The sequence below is a fragment of the Hyla sarda genome, chromosome 4 (assembly GCF_029499605.1).
Source record: "Hyla sarda isolate aHylSar1 chromosome 4, aHylSar1.hap1, whole genome shotgun sequence".
Taxonomy (NCBI): Eukaryota; Metazoa; Chordata; class Amphibia; order Anura; family Hylidae; genus Hyla; species Hyla sarda.
The window spans coordinates 155691208-155712312 of NC_079192.1; the positions used below are offsets into that span (position 1 = coordinate 155691208).

The following is a 21105-nucleotide window of genomic DNA, read 5'->3' on the forward strand; positions in this document are numbered from 1 at the left end:
TCATGATACTTCGGCCCCTGTATCGCCCGTCATCAGGCACAAAGCCGTGCAGCAGATGACAAAGGGTGCTGTAGGAGAGATCGCGGGGGTTTCTAGCAGCAGGATCCCCGCGATCGGACATCTTATCACCTATACTTTGGAAAGGGGATAAGATGTCTTGGGGCAGAGTACCCCTTTATTATAAGACTAGATTACTTGTTATTCACAGGTCCCAACATTTTATCTTATCCCTAAGGTGCACAAGGACCCCTCAACCATCCTGGCCATCCAATAGTGTCAGGTATCAATGAGGTCTGTGATATGGCATGCAAATTCATAGACATCTATTTAAAAGCACTTGTAGAAACATTGCCATCCTATGTCAGAGACACGACAGACATGCTTGGGAGGATTGAGGGGATCTTTATCAAGGAAGACATGGTGCTCGTGACAGCGGATGCAAATTGCCTGTATACGTGCATAAGGCACGTGGATGGACTCAATGCAGTCAGATTTTTCCTGGTAACTAGTTAGTTTGACACGGACCTCTGCCAATGTCTATTAGAACAAGTGGATTTTGTTTTATAACACAACTTTTTTACATTGAAGGATTGTTATTATTTACAGAAGCGTGGCACTGGGATGGGTGCGGCCTGTGCCCCGTCGTATGCAGGTCTCTTCCTATTGTACTGGGAGAGATAGATCTTGCAGTGCAGCAGGGGGTGAGGTACGCAACCCAGGCGCAGTGCTGGATACAATATATTGATGTCATTCTTTTTATTTGGCAGGGGTCCATGCCAGACTTGGATTATTCATCAAGATTCTGAATTCAAATGATATTAATGTTAGGTTAACAAATAGGTATAGTCAAAGTGAGGTTGATTTCTTGGATATCAAAATATCCATAGAGATGGCAGTCTCTCTACGGATGTTTTCCGAAAGGAAACATCCACAAATTCATTATTGCATGCCTCATCGGCACATGTTACATCCACAATCAGAGCTATACCGACGGGACAATTTTTAAGAATGTTGAGGATATGTTCCACTGAACAGAGTCATGACTGTATAGCATACACCAATGGGGCGAGAGCAAAGACTTTCAGATCAGCAGATGGAGCCAGAGAATATTCTATCCGTCAGTATATCTCATGCAACACCTAAAACAAAATTTATTACGCAACTTGTGGATGCTCTAAAATATATATAGGCCTTACTTTGAGGCAATTAAAAATACACATCCGAGAGCATGTGCAAGATATACTGATGGCCAGGAATGCCGATGAAAGTGCAGTGACAGTGGATAGTACAGCTTGGCACCATGGCTCCAAGAGGGTCGAATGAGCAGATATCATTTGGGGTATTTTTGTAAATAACATGTTCATTAGTGATTTTAATGTTTTTGTCTTATTCCTTTTATTTTAGTTTGACTTTTCCATGTGATGGATATAATGTACTTAGAAAGATATGTGGCAAGGAAGTGTCCATTTTTGGGAAAGGACATCCAAGAGTGAAACTCTATATAAAATGATGGTGTAAAATATTGTACTGCAATATCTGTATTTTATCATAAAAAGTTGTATTTATGTTTTTATAAGTAGGTAATTTATTTATGTGGCACTAGAATGACAATTTATTTAATACAAATCACTGGATCTGTCATGGGTTTGCACGATGGGGTGGATTATTTATGGGGTTTGTATCAATTTATTACAATTGTCTTGGCACTTATTGTAGTTTATTATATATTTTTTTATATATATTTATATTATATTTATAAAATGGTTGATAGGGTTTTTCAACAACGCATATTTACTATGGTATATTTGATGAGTTATTCACATTAGCACATGGTGTTTTTATGATAAAGATTATATAATTGTTTATGGTGTATTATACGAAAAATTATTAGGTAATATATTCAATGGTTGTTATATTTGTTATATGTATTTATTGGACAGATATTGCATCACAGGTGTTATACTGGTAGCCACTAGAATTATGTAGTAGTTTAGGGTAGATAATGTGAGGTTCATACAAATATACCATCCATTACTGAGCCTATTTTCGTGACCATGTTCAGTGTGCAGGCACCGCATTCCTCTTCTAGTAGACTTGTTCTGGCCGCTGCTCACCTCGGAGATCGCATGCTAAGTTTGTCAGCCTGGGCCTGCGCTCTCCGGGTGGAGTGACGGAAGGGGGGCCAAGGCAGGCATAACTGGATGCAGCGTTTGTGCCAGAATAGGTGCGATCACGTGAATGGCCACTTCTGGGATGCAATATATAAAAATGGCCTATTGTGTGGAAGGAGTAGACAGCGGCCCCCTGAAAAAGTGAGGCATGAAACGGCATTGGGGCGCAGAGGCACACTGACAATATGGGTAAGCAAATTTCTAGTATATTTACAAACAGCACTTTGGCCAGTCCTATGTTTAAATTGTACATGATATGCAAGGTATATAGGTATTTTCAGGATTGAATATAGTTGGTACTATTAAGTACATGATATTGAGCATTGTAGCTCTCATTTTTTATATAAAATCTTCCTGCCCTACATTTACTACCTGGCTAATATTGTATGAACATGGGGGTATATTATTAAGTTTTGTTGCTATAAGTAGAGATGAGCGAACTTACAGTAAATTCGATTCGTCACAAACTCCTCGGCTCGGTAGTTGATGACTTATCCTGCATAAATGAGTTCAGCTGGAAAAGGTGGATACAGTCCTAGGAAAGAGTTTCCTAGAACTGTATCCACATTTTCCAGCCCACGGGAGCACCTGAAAGCTGAACTAATTTATGCAGGATAAGTCATCAACTGCCGAGCCGAGAAGTTTGTGACGAATCGAATTTACTGTAAGTTCTCTCATCTCTAGATATAAGGTTCATGGTGCATGAGACATTTTCTTTGTACATTTCATACTATATACTAGTAAGAGTGTCTGTTCAGCTATTACTTAGTCAATACTGTACCTCTGCAGCAGTCCAGGCATTGTTATTTTATCCACCATCCAACATGTAATATATATTTTCAATAAAGATTTATGGTATCAATACAAGTGGTATTTATAACTCCATTTTTTTTCTTTTGGTTGTATATGATAATATGAGGGAGTTTCCACTGATGGTTTATTAATAGGATCATGATAGACCCCCACAGAATATAATGAGGTTTAAATATTGGGAGTGTAAGTTTGGGTTCTTCTGTTTAATAGATCACAAAGCAGGTATACTATGAAAACAATACAGCAGATACCGATCAGAGAAAAAGAGGGTAGCAAAGATGGATTAGCATGATAAAAGTACGGGCTCCACTGCAAACACACATTCCGTTGCAAAGCAACTTCGTCAAGGGTGTCGGTGGAGTTAGAGCATTAGTGAATTTAGAAGTAAAGGGTTTGTTTTTTATTTATATTTTTTGCTACAGTTCCAGACTTTAGTAAATCTTAACATTATATTAAAAGCATTTTAAGGAATACAGTAAGTCAGTAATAACACATTTTATGTAACATTTTACTGTGGACTCTGTTTCAGAGTATTTTTTACTATTAGAATAAAGTCAGGTTTTTATACTTTTCTATGGCTATTCAATAATGCAGAGCACCTAGCAGGCCCTTCAGTTAATGTTTCATTACAAGACCTGCACTGTATATACATTGCACTGTATAGCCTCCTCTGAACTAGGGGAAGACATGTTAACTATGGAGATCAGCCTGCTTCTCTGTAAGCACTAGGCGGCTCTGCCTATCAATCTATCCATGGAAACTCAGTTTTCTCAGACAGTTTTCATTAACTGTACTTGTCAGGCATGAGTCATGGTGATAACTGGGATGTATTTCAAAGTAGCCTGGCTTTTTTCCATTCTGATTTATGGTTGTTTCTTTGTTCAGTAGCAGTCAGTAGATGTCACATGGGAATCCAATGCTCTTGGATCAAGCAACACTTAATAAGAATAAAATGAAGTTTTCATATAATTCAGGCTCTGTCAAGGTTGCTTGCACCAAGGCATCTCAATTACGATACGATTTCTTACAGGTGAGCAATATTCTTAATAAACTGACCTTTCTGTTGCACATCTTGTAGAACAAGATTACACTATGTCCTGAGGGTTCTTTGATGCTTATTACAGGTTTGTTTTAGAATAATACTACACAGCCTAGAAAATTAGTTCCATTTATTAATGGAACCAGCACTATCTATTGTATTACAAAGCAGGGTTCCTGATTTCATATAGTTTGGCTGCCCAGCTGGCATGAGACTCTCGTATTATTCAGCCACAACAAATATGAATAAAAATGAAATTGCTCTGCAAAGTACAGGCTTAAAGTATATGTTCTGTTGTTAAATGAATGAGACATACATTTTGGAATGTTTTCATTGTTCTATTACAAAAACGTGGCCCTGCGGTGAGTCTTGTGTAGTTCTCCATATGCCAGACACAGTGCTGTTTTCTTTTATGTTGAATCACGTTTGGTGTATTTAATATGTATAGTCATGCACATAGACCAGATTTATAGCTAGACTTTTCTTTCTATACTTTTTACGCAGGGTGCAGATTTAGTTTCCTGCCTCTATCCTGTAGTCTGGGTACTGTAGCTTGTTATTACCATCCTTTTCACCCCCTAGCTCGGCCCATGAGAATAAATTAATTTCATTGCATTCGAACAAGAACTGGACAACTGACTGCCACCTACAAGATCACCAGATTTATTAATAAACATATGTTCATAAAGATGAGCAAATTGATTTAGGACAAACCAAATTCATTCTATTTTTGTGGTGCCTTATTGCTCTGCCCTTGTTATTTTGTCTATTTATTTTCACTCTTCCTGCTAGTTTTAGACTCTTTTAGACTCTGTAAGCACCGACTGATTATGTCATATGCAGGTGCTACAGTGATCACATGATTGTCACGGAGGAGAACGCTAGTCCAGCACATTTGACATGATCACATGATCATGTCAGCTCTCACCAACTTAGTCATTGTTGGAAACTAACATGATTACAAGATAACTGCTCAGAAAAATGCCAAACTTGCCCATCTGGCAGACTGTAGCACAAAGGGGGTAAATATTTATACACCAAATGATGGAGTCTAAGCTATAACAAATGCAGTGTATATGCAAAGTGCAATGGCAGGAGTCCCTATTCCTGTACAGTTGCCCATGATGCTCTATGCATCATCCCTTACATTAGTAACACATTAACTGGTCCAGACACTCTGAACCTGGCCTAGCCAGTGTACAGCTGAATTCTAATAGGTCACTGAATCTGAGTCAATTCAATGGCCAATTTGCAGCAAATCATCACAAAATAATGGTCGCTAGAATTTGACTGATACATTTGTGGTGCTGCATGTGTCAAGGGTAGTATTATAAGAAAATGTCCCAAGGCTGTCTGCCCTTATAGACACAAGCTTGTTGAAGGACCATTTTGTATAAAACAGGATCTGTCAAAGTGTTGATGGAAATCTTAAAGGAGTACTCCGGCGCGCACTTTTTTCCTTTTATCCCGTCTGGCCGCAGCGATGTCCTGCCTCGGCCGGTGATAGGCTGAAGCTCCGTGTGACGTGCCGGGCTAACAGGAAGTAAGAAGAATACAGCCCGGGGACCAAACACCTGTACCGGAGTGTACCGGAGCTCCGGGGGCTCGTTGGCAGGTAAGAGAAAGTGTGTTTTCTTTTATTTTGCAGCCCAGACGGGATAAAAGGAAAAAAGTGCGCGCCGGAGTACTCCTTTAAATGGTCACTAAACATTTAACAGGATGTCAATGAGCTAGCAATGAAAACTAGCTGCTATGATGTCTTCCATTCACTAGACACAGAGTAGAAGTTCCTGTTCCTCTATATTTCGATAACACATCCTCTAAAGCTGCAATAGCATGGAGGACATTATAGAGAAGTAATGAGCAGTGTAAGCTGTCAGTCATGCACTGAGCAACAGCTTTCCTGGAATACCCCTTTAAGAAATTTTTTTAATTTTTTTATAGTGAATGCTAAAGAATGTGATAAGTAGAGAAAGAAAATAGTATATCAGAAATGTAATATTGAAAATAATAACTAAAACCTGTAGACAGTATAGACCTGGAGACAGTATAACCACAGCAATTTGTGAAATGTTGTGCAAGTAGGTTCCATCACACTACATCACATTACTTTTGGAAAAACAAAAATATGATACCCTCTGTCTTTCTTTATTTACTTTAAGAACAAATCATAAACCAACAGAATACCTTCTATGAAAAAAAGGTTCACAGAAAGAACCCATTTAATTTTCTCTGTTTTCCTAAGCCTCTCCTGCTTTTCCTTTACCATTATCCTCCAGGTCCCACAGGTCTAGAGGTAATAATAAAATGGGCTGTGTAAACACCATGGAATGCACTGCACTACACCTGGGAAACCAGTCATATTATGGCTTTGTATGTTTCCTTGTTAAAGCCACTTGTGAGTTCAGACTAGCTGATGTTTTAATGTACTGTATTTCAGAATTTATATAAAGTAACCGGTATTAAAGAAGAACCGTAAATTATTTATCTGGTTTACTAAACCAAATGTCATCTATTAACAAAGAAATTGTACTGTACAAGTGAATTATTCAAGGAGTAAAAGGAAACCAAGTTACAAAGAAGATTTTTCTTTCAGTAAACATGTGTCTATATATTAGGAAAATGCACTGTATTAACAATTTTATGATCCAATGTTTTCACGTAGATAGTAAAATAAACAATGCTTCACTAAAAGGATACAACATTTGTATGGTGAGAAAATGTTTTATAAAGTTTTTGTAAGACTAAGCTCACATTGCCATTGGGCTTCGTCCCATTATGGGTTCGTTCGGCTTTTTTTTTTTGCAATAAGCACCCCAGAAACAGGTCAAACATAATGGACTACATCCAGTCGCCACTGAGTCCAATGGAAACCATTGACTTGAATGAGGTCTGCCAGAGATTCGATAGTTAACCGGAGTTTAGTGGAGAAAAAAAATAGTACTCTAGGTGATACATGCTAGATCAGTGGGGTCCAAATGCTTCGGACCTCACAATGATCAGAATGAGGGATCTTGAGATCACGGATATGAGGATTTTTTCCATTTCTATCTGTGCTCTAAAGTTCAGATGGACAAGCAGGGCACATGCTCCACCACTTCCTTACTTAAACTCTATTAAGTGTCTTGGCCACTGTAAGGATTGAGGGAAAAGTGCAACATTTTGGCGAATGGATTTCAACTTTATCCCTTTATCATGTAATTGTTCCATGTATGACTGACATTAATCTAGTCATTGAATAATTGATTGGAGATCCACATATGGGACGAATGGATCCCACTCCATGTGTCACCTCCACAATTTACATTCATCACAGAATGGGTTAATCAGCCATTACTTCTGGAAGATGGCTGCAAATCATGCTGTGTTCTAACTGGTAGTCATGCAGGTAAAAGGGTGAAGAAAATGTGTCACTTTCCCAACCGACATGTAGGAATTGTTAGTGTATTGTTAGATAAGTGAGTTCAAAAATGTAAAATATAATAGTGAATAAGTTCATGTATCTCATGTATCATAAAAATACAAAGACTAGTACAAAATGGTCCAAAAATGTGGTGCTAATTGGTGTAGTGATATATTGGTGTATTCTGTTAAGGTGTCAAGTACTCGGCTCTGAAGGTTTGTTTATTGTGGCTAAGCTCTTAATATGCTGTTGTGACATACTATATCATTCAACCAGGTTCTTAAAAAAATGGAATTTACACATTTAAGGATACCCCTGTCATTAATGTCCCCTCTAAGCCTTGGCAGCTGCTGAGCGAAATGGTAAGGAAGCTGAGCAATGTTTCCTCAGTACATCTGTCAAAAAGCCAAACTAGTGTACTAAATAAAGAGGAAAGATTGTTACTTGCTGGGCAATGGATGGCACGTTGCAGCACCTCACCACCTTCAGTGTCAGATCAGGATGAATAGAAGGGCTGGAGAACTCTACTAACAAGATATAATGTGACTTGCAACTTATTTACAAATTCATGTACTTGGAAAGTCACATTTTATCTTGTCATTTTAAATACAGTAATTGCAGGAAAACCAAGACAAGAATCCACTTATTTGAACAAAGTTATAATATTCTTATTAGGCAAATAGAAGGAATTAATGGGAGAAATATAGAATTCTAATATTATTAATAACCCCAGGTACCACACATAAATAATGTAGGTAAAAAATGTGAGACAGATAGGGTTACTAAAGAGAAGCATATGAGTTTACTAATATGAGCTATATGCTACCACTCACTATTAATATGAGACATATGGGTACTAAAGTACTAACCCCATGTGCCTCACATTAACAATAAGTGACCCCATCATGTATTTGACAGTATTTACCCCATAGTGCCTCACATAAGGGTTACTAATGTAAGGCACCTCATGACTGTCAATAAAGAAATGCCCATTAAGCGTTAAATTGATGTTTTTACTGCCCCTCCTGATTCTAGGAACCATTACATTTACAGTCAAAGAGTAGATGCCATATTGTGTAAATCAAATAGAAAATCCTAATTGTTTCTGCCTTTTGTATGAACCCCATCCCTCATAGTCTGTAAGCTCTCAAAAGTAGGGCCCTCACTCCTCCTGTTTGGATATTTAGTTTGTACTATTGTAATATCTGATACTTGTCTTTATTTGTACCCCCGAAATTGCAAAGTGCTGCAGAATCTGTTGGTGCTATATTAATAAATATTATTATTATTATTATTATTATTAGGGGTACTCCATCCCTAGACATGTTATCCCCTATCCAAAGGATAAGGGATAAGATGTCTAATTGCATGGGGGTCCAACATTTATGTTCAAAACGCCGGATTCGGGCTTCCATGTTCGTGCCGCCATGCCCCCTCCATTCATGTCTATGGGAGGCAGCATGACGGCTGTGGAGCAGAAGTACATAGACAACAATACATTTACTTGCGGCCTTTGCAGGAAAAATAGACCTGACTATTCTTTCTGAAGACGCCGGAAGCTGAATTACCTGGCCGTGTGATATCAATGGGTCTCGGCTGCTGTGGAATGTCAGTGCGAAATATTCATGAGGAATTCAACATGGAAATTCGGTCATGTGAACATGGTTCATGGTAATAGTTGATCTAAAAATGTGACAGATTCTACAGAATCTAGTTTAGTGTTTCCCAACCAGGGTGCCTCAAGTTTTGCAACAGATGGAGCCACACTGGTTAGGAAACACTGATCTAGTCTAAAAGAATTAGACTGTTTTAGTGAATCTGACCCAGTGTGCTGTTCATATGACATTAGGCTGATATAAAAAACAAGGTTTGTGTAAATAACGGAGGCATTACTTACATATAATATGGAATTACTAGATAATATAGCTCTGGTACATTGCTGCATCATACACCTTCTGACAACTGACAGCCTGACACCTGCTAGACTAAACTCTACTATCTAGCCTAATGCCAACGTTTCTATTTGTTTTTAAATAAAGTATCATATAAAATATATGTAATTAAAGCCATTCAGAACCCTGTGAGGGTTGCTTTCAGGTAATTTATGTATTTCAATGAAATATATATATATACATATATAATGATAGACTACAGTATACGTTACTTGGTTAAAAAAAAAAAAAAGATCAACCTCTATAATTGTGAGCAGAGGAAAAAGGGGACAATTAAAGCAAACAAAATAGCTAGCGCACTGTTTGCATTGCACGCAGACATTTACTGCACAGCAGGGAACAGAATGCTTTCCCTGGTATAGAACTTTCCATCATAAAACTTTAAAGGAATATAAATATTGTGAATTAATGCTGTCATCCCGACTCTTAGAGGAATTGTTTACTGCAGTGCAGAGACCACTGCCACATAAATCCGTCTCAAGAAATAATCCGAACTACTAAAACTCTACAGAACGGCTTATACTCCTGGCGCAGAGGAATAATCCGCAAGTAGTGGTGTCAACAGGCTGATCACCTGGGGGTAAGTGCGCCATTCATTTGGGAAATTAATGAAGATGTTGTTCCAGTAATATTGAATAGGTGGATTAGGAGCCTGACACTGCCATGGCTGTCTTTATATTTTGTAAGGTCACTAAGATATTAGAATTCAACGTCTGAAATGTGTGGAGTCATTCCTGAGTTGTAAATAAAAGAAAGTTTCCAATTATTTCTTGCTGAGACACAATGACGTCTTGCCATTCACGTAGCACAATAGATTGTTACGAGTATTTGCATCTCTTATTTTTGTATTGTCGACATTGTGCGCTGCGCTGTGCAATGACATATTTGCAGGCAGTAATTATACCGCAATTACGTCTGGAAAAATACCGTACTGATAATTGTCTTATTGATGGCTTTATTTTCCAAATACAATTGTATTTCAGGTCCAGCTGTGAGCCCACATAAATGGCGCTCTGGGTTCTCAAATCCCACAGCTTCTACTGTGTTGGTCATAAGTCGCTCTCTTTATGTATTTCTATGAGATGCTCAATGTGAATCTTATATGCACTAAGGGGGGAGATTCATCAAAACCTGTCCATAGGAAAAGTTGCCCAGTTGCCCATAGTAACCAATCAGATTGCTTCTTTCATTTTTGAAAAGGCCTCTGAAAAATGAAAGAAGCAATTTGATTGGTTGCTATGGACAACTCAGCAACTTTTCCTCTGGACAGGTTTTGATAAATCTCCCCCTAAGTGACTAAGTCCACATAAACGGTATGGGGTAGGGGCAGTGAGAGTGATGGTCATATGTGCTAACAGCAGGACTGGGATTGTATTTGAAAAATAAAACTGGCAATAGGAAAATTATGAATGTCTCAATTTTTTTTCTTTTTATAAAGTAATGTACAGTTTTAAGCAATAGTCACATAATTTCTTGATCTTTCTAAATTGCATAATCCATGTTACACCAGAGGATTATGGCCCCCTTCACATATGTCCACTGTAGCGGCATTTGCCTCAGGCGCTGTAGAAAAAGCAATAGAGGGAAACTGATTGTAGAACTGATCCTATTCATTTAAACGGGACAGTTCTCATTCATCCGGCATTTGAAGTTTAAAGGGTTACTCCGCCCCTAGACATCTTATCCCCTATCCTTTGAATAGGGGATAAGATGTGTGATTGTGGGGTCCCATTCCTGGGACCCCCGCGATCTCTGCTCTGTGCAGCACTCTGTGTTTGTTTTGAACGCTGGTAGCGGGTGGCGGGGTCATGATGTCACGGCCACGCCCCCTCGTGATGTCTCACCATGCCTTGAAGGGGTGCGGCCGTGAAGTCATGACCCTGCGGCTTGCTCCAAGCATTTGGAACAAAATTTTTAAAATGCTGGAGCAACGGAGTACCCCTTTAACACCAGATGGTGGAGCACACTGCATGGATGCCAGACAGAAGAATGCATCTTGTGGTGTTCTCCTGCTCAGCATGCAGTTAATGAACATCGTATCTAAACCACTGATGTCAATTGATGCATTTTTATCATCAGTTTTGGCCAGAGCTGTAGCTAGCTCTTTTTGCTCCTGAGGCGAGAACAGAAAATTGCAGAGGAAAAGTTGCACAGTTGCCCATAGCAACCAATCAGCTTGCTTCTTTCATTTTTAACAAGGCCTCTGCAAAAATAAATAAGCAATCTGATTGGTTTCTATGGGCAACTGGGCAACTTTTCCTTTGTACAGGTTTTGATAAATCTCCCCCAATGTTTCCAGCCTCACTCAAATGTCTCCAGCCCCCTCCCCCCCCCACAAGCACACACAATGCCTCCTGCCTTACCCATATTCCTCCAGCCTTCCCCACACAAAATGCCTCCTGCCTCACCCACACACAATGCCTTCAGCCTTAATCCACACACAATGCCTCCAGCCTTAACCCACACACAATGCCTCCAGCCTTAACCCACACAGGGACAGAGGGGTGTACATGGGAGAAAGGGGTATAGAGTGGTGTACATGGGTGACAGAGGGGTGTAGAGGGGTGACAGAGGGGTGTACGGGGTAACCGTGAGATGTAGAGGGGTGACAGAGGAGTTTAGACGGGTGTACACGATAACAGAGGGGTGTCCAGGGGTTACAGAGAGGTTACGAGGGGTGACAGAGAGGTGTAGAGCAGTGAAAGAAGGGTGGGGGTGCACTACCTGAAGCTGAGTAGGCCTCTGTCAGCGCCTCCCCTGCTTCTTACCTCCATCCACACAATTCTGGACCAGGGAGAATCCAGAGTCCAGAGCTGCTCCACAGGAGAGGGAGGATACACAAGGATTGGAGCTGCAGCATCACCTATCCCGGCACTGCACACAGAGTTCCCTCCCGCCTGGCCTGCATGCCTGTGACTCACAGGTGCGCAGGCCTGGGTAGGAAAATCGAAAAATGTTAGTGCCATATTTCCCACCAGAGTGTACTGGCACCCCGGATTAGAATCAATGCCTCAGTGTAATGTGTGCTTGACTCCCTGTGCAAGCTGATGCCGTGGCCAGGGCCAATGGAGCCCTGGCCGCTGTGCCCCCTTGCAACTTCACACCTGGGGCGATTGTCTCACTTGCCTCATGGGAGCTACAGCCCTGGTTTTGGCATTAGTTGTGGACTGGGTTCACTAAGCCAGATGCCTAACATATGTGAACCCAGCCTAAACATAGATTTCTGACTTAATTGTACCATATTTATATATCCATAGTCTGGTTGCAGACCACCAATCTATGCTGAAACTTCTATTCTTATTAATTCTATATTGGCTTTACAAAGGCCATATTGAGAAGCCCTTAACAATATAAAATGGGATAATGTCCTCAAAAACTCAAAGACTTTTAAAAATATCTTACATTTTCACTGTAAGATGAATATACCTTATGGGGATAAAAGGGTCAGATATAAAAGAAAACCAATATGGATGAATAAGAATGTAAGGGGGCAATAAATGACAAAAATGAAGCATTTAAACTGAAGCATTTAAAACTAAAACAGGATGACAGTGAAGAAGCATTAAAAAGCTATAGAGAAAAATGTAAAATATGTAAAACAACTGAGAAAATCCGCAAAAAATAGAGACAGAAAGACTCATTGCCAAAGAGAGTAAAACTAATCCAAAAATGTTCTTTAACTATATAAATAGCAATGATGAAAGTGTTGGCCCTTTAAAAAAGGATGAGGAAGAAATTATAAACGGAGATCAGGAAAAAGCAAATATATTAAACAAATTATTCTCCACTGTATTCACCGAGGAAAATGAAATGCCAGGAGAAATACAGCGAGATAAGGTAAACTCCCCAGTACAGGTCACCAGTCTAACCCAAAAAATCTAAATAGACAAATCACCAGGTCCAGATGGCATTCACCCCCGTGTTCTAAAGGAATTAATTAATGCAATAGACAGACCCCTATTTTTAATATTTCAGAACTCTATAGTGACAGGGACTGTTCCCCAGGACTGGTGCCTGGCAAAGGTGGTGCCAATATTTAAAAAGGGGTCAAAAAGTGACCCCGGGAATTATAGACCTGTTAGTTTAACCTCCATTGTATGTAAATTGTTATAGGGTTTTCTAAGGGATGCTATTTTGGAGTATCTAGATAAAAATAAATGTATGACTCCATATCACCATGGATTTTTGAGGGAGCGGTCCTGTCAAACTAACCTGATCAGCTTTTATGAGGAGATGAGCTCCAGACTGGACCAGGGGGAATTGCTGGATGTCGTATATCTGGATTTTTCCAAGGCATTTGATACGGTGCTACATAAAAAATTGGTGCATAAAATGAGAAAGATTTGACTGGGGGAGAATGTGTGTAAGTTTGTAAGTAACTGGCTCAGTGATAGGAAACAGGGGGTGGTTATAAATGGTACTTATTCTGATTGGGTGACTAGTGGGGTACCACAGGGGTCCGTCTTGGGTCCTGTCCAATTTAATATATTTAATATATTCATTAATGACCTTGAGGGGTTGAATAGTAAAGTAGCAATCTTTGCAGATGACACTAAAGTCTGTAAAGTGGTAAACACAATAGAGGACAGTCCACTGTTACAAATGGATCTGGATACGTTGGAGGTTTGGGCTGGGAAGTGGCAGATGAGGTTCAACACTGATAAATGTAAGGTAATGCACATTGAAAGGAAAAATCCGGGCTGGTATTATATATTAAATGGGAGAACACTTGGGACGACTGACGTGGAAAAGGACTTGGGAGTCTTAGTTAACAATACATTTGGCTGTAGTGACCAGTGTCGGGCAGCTGCTGCCAAAGCAAATAAAATCATGGGGTGCATCAATAGGGGCATAGATGCCCATGACAAGGAAATAATTCTATCGCTGTACAAATCACTAGTCAGACCACACATTGAATACTGTGTACAGTACTGGGCACCAGTGTACAAGAAAGATGTAGTGGAGCTGGAGAGGGTTCAAAGACGGGCAACCAGAGTAATACAGGGAATGGGAGGACTACAGTACCCAGAAAGATTGTCAGAATTAGGGTTATTTAGTTTCGAAAAAGAAGGCTTAGGGGAGACCTAATAACTATGTATAAATATATCAGGGGACAGTACAGAGATATCTCCCATGATCTATTTATACCCAGGACTGCATCTATAACAAGGGGGCATCCTCTAAGTCTAGAGGAAAGAAGGTTTCTACACCAGCACAAACGGGGGTTCTTTACTGTAAGAGCAGTGAGACTGTGGAATTATTTGCCTGAGGAGGTGGTCATGGTGAACTCTGTAAAAAAAAGGGGGCTGGATGCATTTTTGGGGAATAATAGCATCGCTGGTTATGTATACTAGATTTATATGGACAGAACGTTGATCCAGAGATTTATTCTGACTGCCATATTTGGAGTTGGGAAGGAATTTTTACCTCGAGTATGAGTTTTTTTTTGCCTTCCTCTGGATCAACTCAGTAGGGACTCATTAGGGATATAGGTTGAACTTGATGGACTCTGGTCTTTTTTTCAACCTTATGAACTATGTAAAACACTACAGAGAGAATGTATTACAGAAGAACTTAATTATCTTATGAATATTGGTCCTGTGCCTCGGAGTCTCCATTTATCACACTAAAACATCTTTTAATAATATACTTTTTCTTTCTCCAACCCCAATGCCCAGTTTCAATGGACTTAGGATTAAAAAACAACACTAGGTACACAATACTATGACAAATCTATATATTAGGATTAAAAAACAACACTAGGTACACAATACTATGACAAATCTATATATTTCCAAATCTCTTGCTACTTGTCAATGTTTACATATTATAGCATAATAAAATAATGGTACAGTATATGAATGTGTCATCAGAAAATTAATTGTTCAAATATGTGAAACATATTTTATGAGAATGTTTGATTATGCTGTATTAAGCCTAATATTAAACTGAAACTTCCTGTTCTGTACAGATGACTGTCCAGCAGTGTCCTCCTTATCTGGCAGAACAGCTGAAGTTCAGAGGTCGGCCCTACCTGTAGAATGACCCCTGCACAATTCAATGAGCATGCACAAAAACACTCCCAAGGCCAAGGGCTTGCTGTAAAGCATCTTTCTTAATGCTGTTCAAAACAGCTCAGGCAAGCTGGCTGCCCCCTAATAACATACTAAAAAATTTATAAAAACAATTTAAAATAACTAAATAGAAACAGATTATAAAAAAGGGAATATGTTTTAGCCTCCGGTCAGTAATCAGTAAAACAAAAAACTAGGTGATACATTCCCTTTAAGTTCTTGCAATTAATAAAATCCTTACTTTATCACCAGCTAACATGCTCTTTCTAAGAGAGACTTTATAAAAGCATCAGTTATATTTGGGCATAGCAACCGTAAAAGAGAAATATCACCATTTACTGTATGTTACTAATAAAACATGTTTCATTGAAAAAGCTAATAAAAGTCACAAATAAAACATTTAACTATAAAGAAGATTTATATACTTAGGGCTAGAATAACCCATCAGTTAGATGATCATAAATGTAATCACATTATTTTTTGTGTAAATTCTGACTTAGCTTTATGGTAAAAAAAAAAAAAAAAAAAAATATATATATATATATATATATATATATATATATATATACACATATATATATATATATATATATATGCACTTATATGACAAGTACTATATATATATATATATATATAAATTTATATAGTACAGCTTATGGTCCAATAAACGGAAACTGTATCAGAAAAAGTAACGTAACAAAATATACATGAACAGACAAAGAATACCATCAGGAATCACTAACCAAACCAGTTTTATTCCTCAGTCATTCACACTGGCTGCTTCTTGACAGCCAATTAAGTACCAGGACTTCATCATGCCTTGTCCTGGTCAGATTACACCACTCCATGAAATACTTTTTATTATGCCAACAAGATATCCAAGATTGACTTTTCAAGAAGCATCAACAATTTTCAAGGTCTGTCGGCGATGACCAGATTAGAAAAAGTCCTGAATAAGGCGCATTCCTGTATCGTTCCCGGCATTATGATACACTTTACTTGCTCATTCATCTGCAAATAGGGTTTCAGCAAAGTGGAGGCCTTTATTTCAATGCATCAACAAAGCGCAGATAGCTGATAGCCTATGATGCCTGTCTCCTGTATAACTTGTGCTTTTTCTGGGAACATTCATTCCTTTCCCTTTCACCAGCTTCTGCTCTCTCTTCAGTGTTTACAAGGTCGCTTGCACAAAGCCATCTGTCATTAGTGACCCTGTTTGAAAGGTCTCAAGTATGACTAGCCCCAAATTATTCTTTCAATGAACCTTTTACACTGGGCATCTTCCACCACATTCCCCTGGAAGCAGGTGGCTTGGAATTTTGTTCAAATGAGTTAGAATTCATTACCAACACACAATGGTAGCTAAGTCTCCACTGGCCAAAATACTTTCCTCATCCAAGACAGACAATGCCGCTGCTAAGAGACCTTTATGAACTACTGGTCCAGACAGTGCACTTGTGTATTTGGTGGTAAACGCCAGTAAACTTTTAAGTGCCAGCTTCCGCTTAACTATAGCAGTATGTATGTGTGGTCAAGAATCAGTGTTTACATTGTCGGACGTATAGTATAAAAAGTGATGAAAGCTGTGATTTTCACAAGCTTCAGTGCTACATGGCTGAAAAATAAAGTTACGTACAACATAAAAGTCTGAATTTTAAACTAACTAAAACTAACTAAAATGATACCTTATGGTATACACAGCAATGCCCACTGCATTTACATATGTGGGAATAAAGGTGATGTTATACAGATAACCATACATAGATGTAAGTTTCTCATAAGCGCATACTGAAGTTTTTTACTTTGTAGGCATTGCACATATGATTGTTCTTTGTTGAATTTTCCTCATAATAGGATGTTCCCTTTTTTAAAGAAGTATTCCCATCTGAAGAAGTTATTTACTTTCCACAGGATAGGGGTAACAAGCTTATCGGTGGGGATCCAACTACTGGAAAGCCCCACCAATCCAGAAAAAGAGGACAATATTGCACCCAGACTGAATGGTGTGTATGTCCATTAATTTTCTATGGGGCTACCAAATATTGCCAAGTGCTGAACTTGGCAATGTCTTGGCAATAGACAATGAACAGAGCACTGATCAAGCATACATGGTCTGCAACATTCATTCTGGGGACAATTTTGTCCCTGTTCTTGGGATCGGCAGGGGTCCCAACAGTCAGACCCCTCCTGATCTGATGTTATCTCCTAACCTGTAGATAGGGAATAACTTCTTTAGATAGGAATACCCCTTTAAGCCTATGTTTGGCTTGGTGGATTACCTAATAACCCCCTCCTCTATGATCTCCAGCCTTGTAAAACTGCTTATTCCTTGTATGTACCACAAGTAGGGTGGAAATGCTAAGTTTTAGATAATTATTCTTTGTGGTTTGGGTTATTCTTCTCAAAACGGTTTAAAATCAAGAAGGGTCTTGTGCTGCTAGAAAGGAAGAGACAACCTCCTAACTGACCCCACTCTTGTTTGCTGCAGAATGGATGAATTACAAATGTTTCTTTTTAGGTAGAGAAACCGCAGTTTCTCTACCTAAAAAGAAAGTTGAACATTTAGGCTGGGTTCACACACACAGTACTTTGTCAGTATTTTAGCCAAAAACTATTATGGAAAGATTTACATTTTTTTTTCTTTTGCATTGTGGACCCACTCCTGGTTTTGGCTAAAAATACTGACTAAAATACCGTGTGTACCCAGCGTTAGGGTATAGTCACACAGGACTGGAATTTAGCTGATTTGCTTCAGACTTTGACATCTCTATTGAAGTCTACTGGGAAATGCACAAAAAAATCTGCAGCATTTCAGTCCTGTGGGGACATACCCTTACTGAGATTTCTCACACAGTCATTTCAATTCCCTTCTTAGCAGACTACATTATACCCTTGGCTAGCCTGAATTAACTTTTTAAGTGACAGGGTGTAGATTTTTCACACAAAAATAAACAAATTAGAATATTTTGCATACATTTTACAATATTATCAATAATAATAATAATAATTATTATTATAATGAGCAGTATTGTCTAAGTCATGTTAAAAACATTCCTTCCCTCTCTGTCTTCTGTATAGTGACAATTGCAGTTTAAGCTTTAGACATTACAAATGAATGTAAGATCCACCAACTGTCTCATCTGTGGAGGGGCCAACGATAGCCAGACATCTAAAAAATGGCTAGATTATGCCCCTCTCCCCATTATCATAAACAAGTATGAATGTCTATGGTTATATAGGCTAAAAGGCTGTTTGTCACTACACCTGTATGTAAAGGGGTTATCCAGTTATTAAAGCGTATCCCCTATAAACAGGATAGGGGATAAGTGTTTGATATCAGGGGTCCGAATGTTGGGGCCCCAGCGATCTCCAAAACAGGTCCAGTCTCTTATCATGGAGCATTCCAGCCCCCACCTTCTGAAACCAAATGGTCTCAAGAGTGATGGCACCAATCATTGGCTTAGGCAGGACATTGTTATGACCAGTGATTGGCGGAATGGGCCATAGCTCCCAAGACAAGTTAATCCCAAGAGGTGGGAGCTGGAGGAAACTGTGGGGAGAGATGGGCCAAAATCTAAGGATTGTGGGGGGTCCGCCCTATCATGTCTATAGAAGATACGTTTTAATATCAGGATAATCCATTTATGAATGGGATGGAGGCTATTTGCTGGGGGAACCTGCCTGACTTTATCTCTAGAAAAAGTCTGTTCCAAAGCTAGATTGGCACCAACATGAAACATGATTGGCACTAAAATGACTACATACTGTAGATGATAAACCTCCAACATGGAAAATCTATGTAACTAATTAGTTGCGGGTCATGCAAATTTCAAAACCATCCACACTCTGGACCAAGTAAATAGCCAGAGTGTATATATATATATATATATATATATATATATATATATATATAATCTAGAGTGTTCACGCCCAATCATGGACAATCTAATTGATCAAATGCCATGCATCAGCATCTAGGCATTTACAACCATGTCCCCTTCATTTAGAGTATTGATGGATTTTGAGTCAAGAAATGTAAAAATGATCCTTGTCTAACATTTCTACATACCAGAATGATTTACAAATATGTTACTAAAACAAAACATAGACATGCGTTCATGCTGCCATAGCTCCAAGTATCTCAGTTTGTCCTATAATCCCTAGTTGTAAATGAACTCTAAGTTTAAGAGCTGCACAATGAAACAATAATCTAAACACATACATCTTAGAATTTGTGGATGCGAGCTCGTAAATATAAAATTGTGCAATCCAACAAAGATCCACTCACACGGGATTTTTTTTTTCTACATAAAAAGCACTTCAACGTGAATAGCTTAAACTTTTTTTTTTTTTATTGTGTGAAATATGCCTCCTATAACTCCCTTCAATGTTAAATCAATACTCAGGTTTATAAACAAGATTTATTTAATGGCTAGGTGGCTGGTGTACCATATAAATATGCACTATGTGCCAGTAAAGAATATTAGAGATGGAGATGCCGAAAAAGACACGTCTACTGCCAATATATATCATGTATGTATGCATCACTGCTATATTTCTATTAGCGGGTGTAATCAAACTGTCATTCTACAAGACGTGTGACACACTGGATTACTAGGGGAAATAGTTTTTTGTGTCTCATAGGTACAACTCCAGTCATTTCTGCGATCGATGAGATTTACAGTCACCCTGTAATTCACATAGGGCAAGGGTGTAAGAAAATCATTACTTTTTATGTAGCTCTTTTCACATCTCTACTTGGGTTATTGCACCTTTCCCTAGAAAGAAAAAAGAATGACGCAAATGGAACGGACATAACTATACATTTACATCAATGTAACTGGCTTCACACTGCAATTCATTGTAATAAAAAGTTATTGCTAGGCTAAGATTCGCCATGATGTGCCAGTATATTAGATCCGCATTTATTCCTGGGCCTTTAGAGACGACAGCGTATTATTTGCTAAGTAGATTTGCAAGTAAAAACTATATAGGTAAAGCATACAAGGCAAATAATCGGAATAATAACATTTGTCTGGGAAAGGTTTCCCTTTTATTTCAGCATTCGATGTGCGTTTATATTGTAATGTAGAAACAAATTATTTGGGAATAGAAGGAAGTGAATAGAATGTTAGAGTAGTCTGGGTAAGAATAATCATTACAGTGCATTTTAAAGTGTTTTGAAGCCTTTTACATGGCAAAATGGAGAAGGATTTGAATGGGTATTAACAGTAATTGACACTAGGTTCACACTATGCTTTTATAACCTGTTATAACTTCCTTTTCCCATGTATAAAATAAAGTCATTTTTAATCAAAAAAACAGGACGCTTTTTTAGATCAATTGTCCACTGTATCAGTTTGTATCCATTTTTTAACATATGTGTTTTTTAACAATTTTTTTTATAGAGATGTTGGGGCCCTATTACACTGAGAGATTATGTCCAGAAATTTACCTATAAAATACATTGTAGTTGTATCCTGTGCCTTGTTGTTAGCCAGAAATTATAGAACCTGATTTCCATTTTCTCAGAACTTGGAATATGAAGGTCAGTGGTACACGTGTTAGTAATGATATCTAAAGTTTAGTGCTTGAAGTGCCACAGTGCTGGGACTTTTAGTTCAAGTGTCGGAGGCTGCTCAGCTTGTAAAAG

The 21105-nt window shown here is 38.6% G+C and overlaps 1 protein-coding gene across 13 annotated transcripts in view; it reads right to left on the bottom strand.

The window, feature by feature from the left end:
- Positions 1 to 21105, bottom strand: part of THSD4 (thrombospondin type 1 domain containing 4) — an 874264-nt gene that overhangs the window by 134657 nt on the left and 718502 nt on the right. The window lies entirely within an intron of this gene.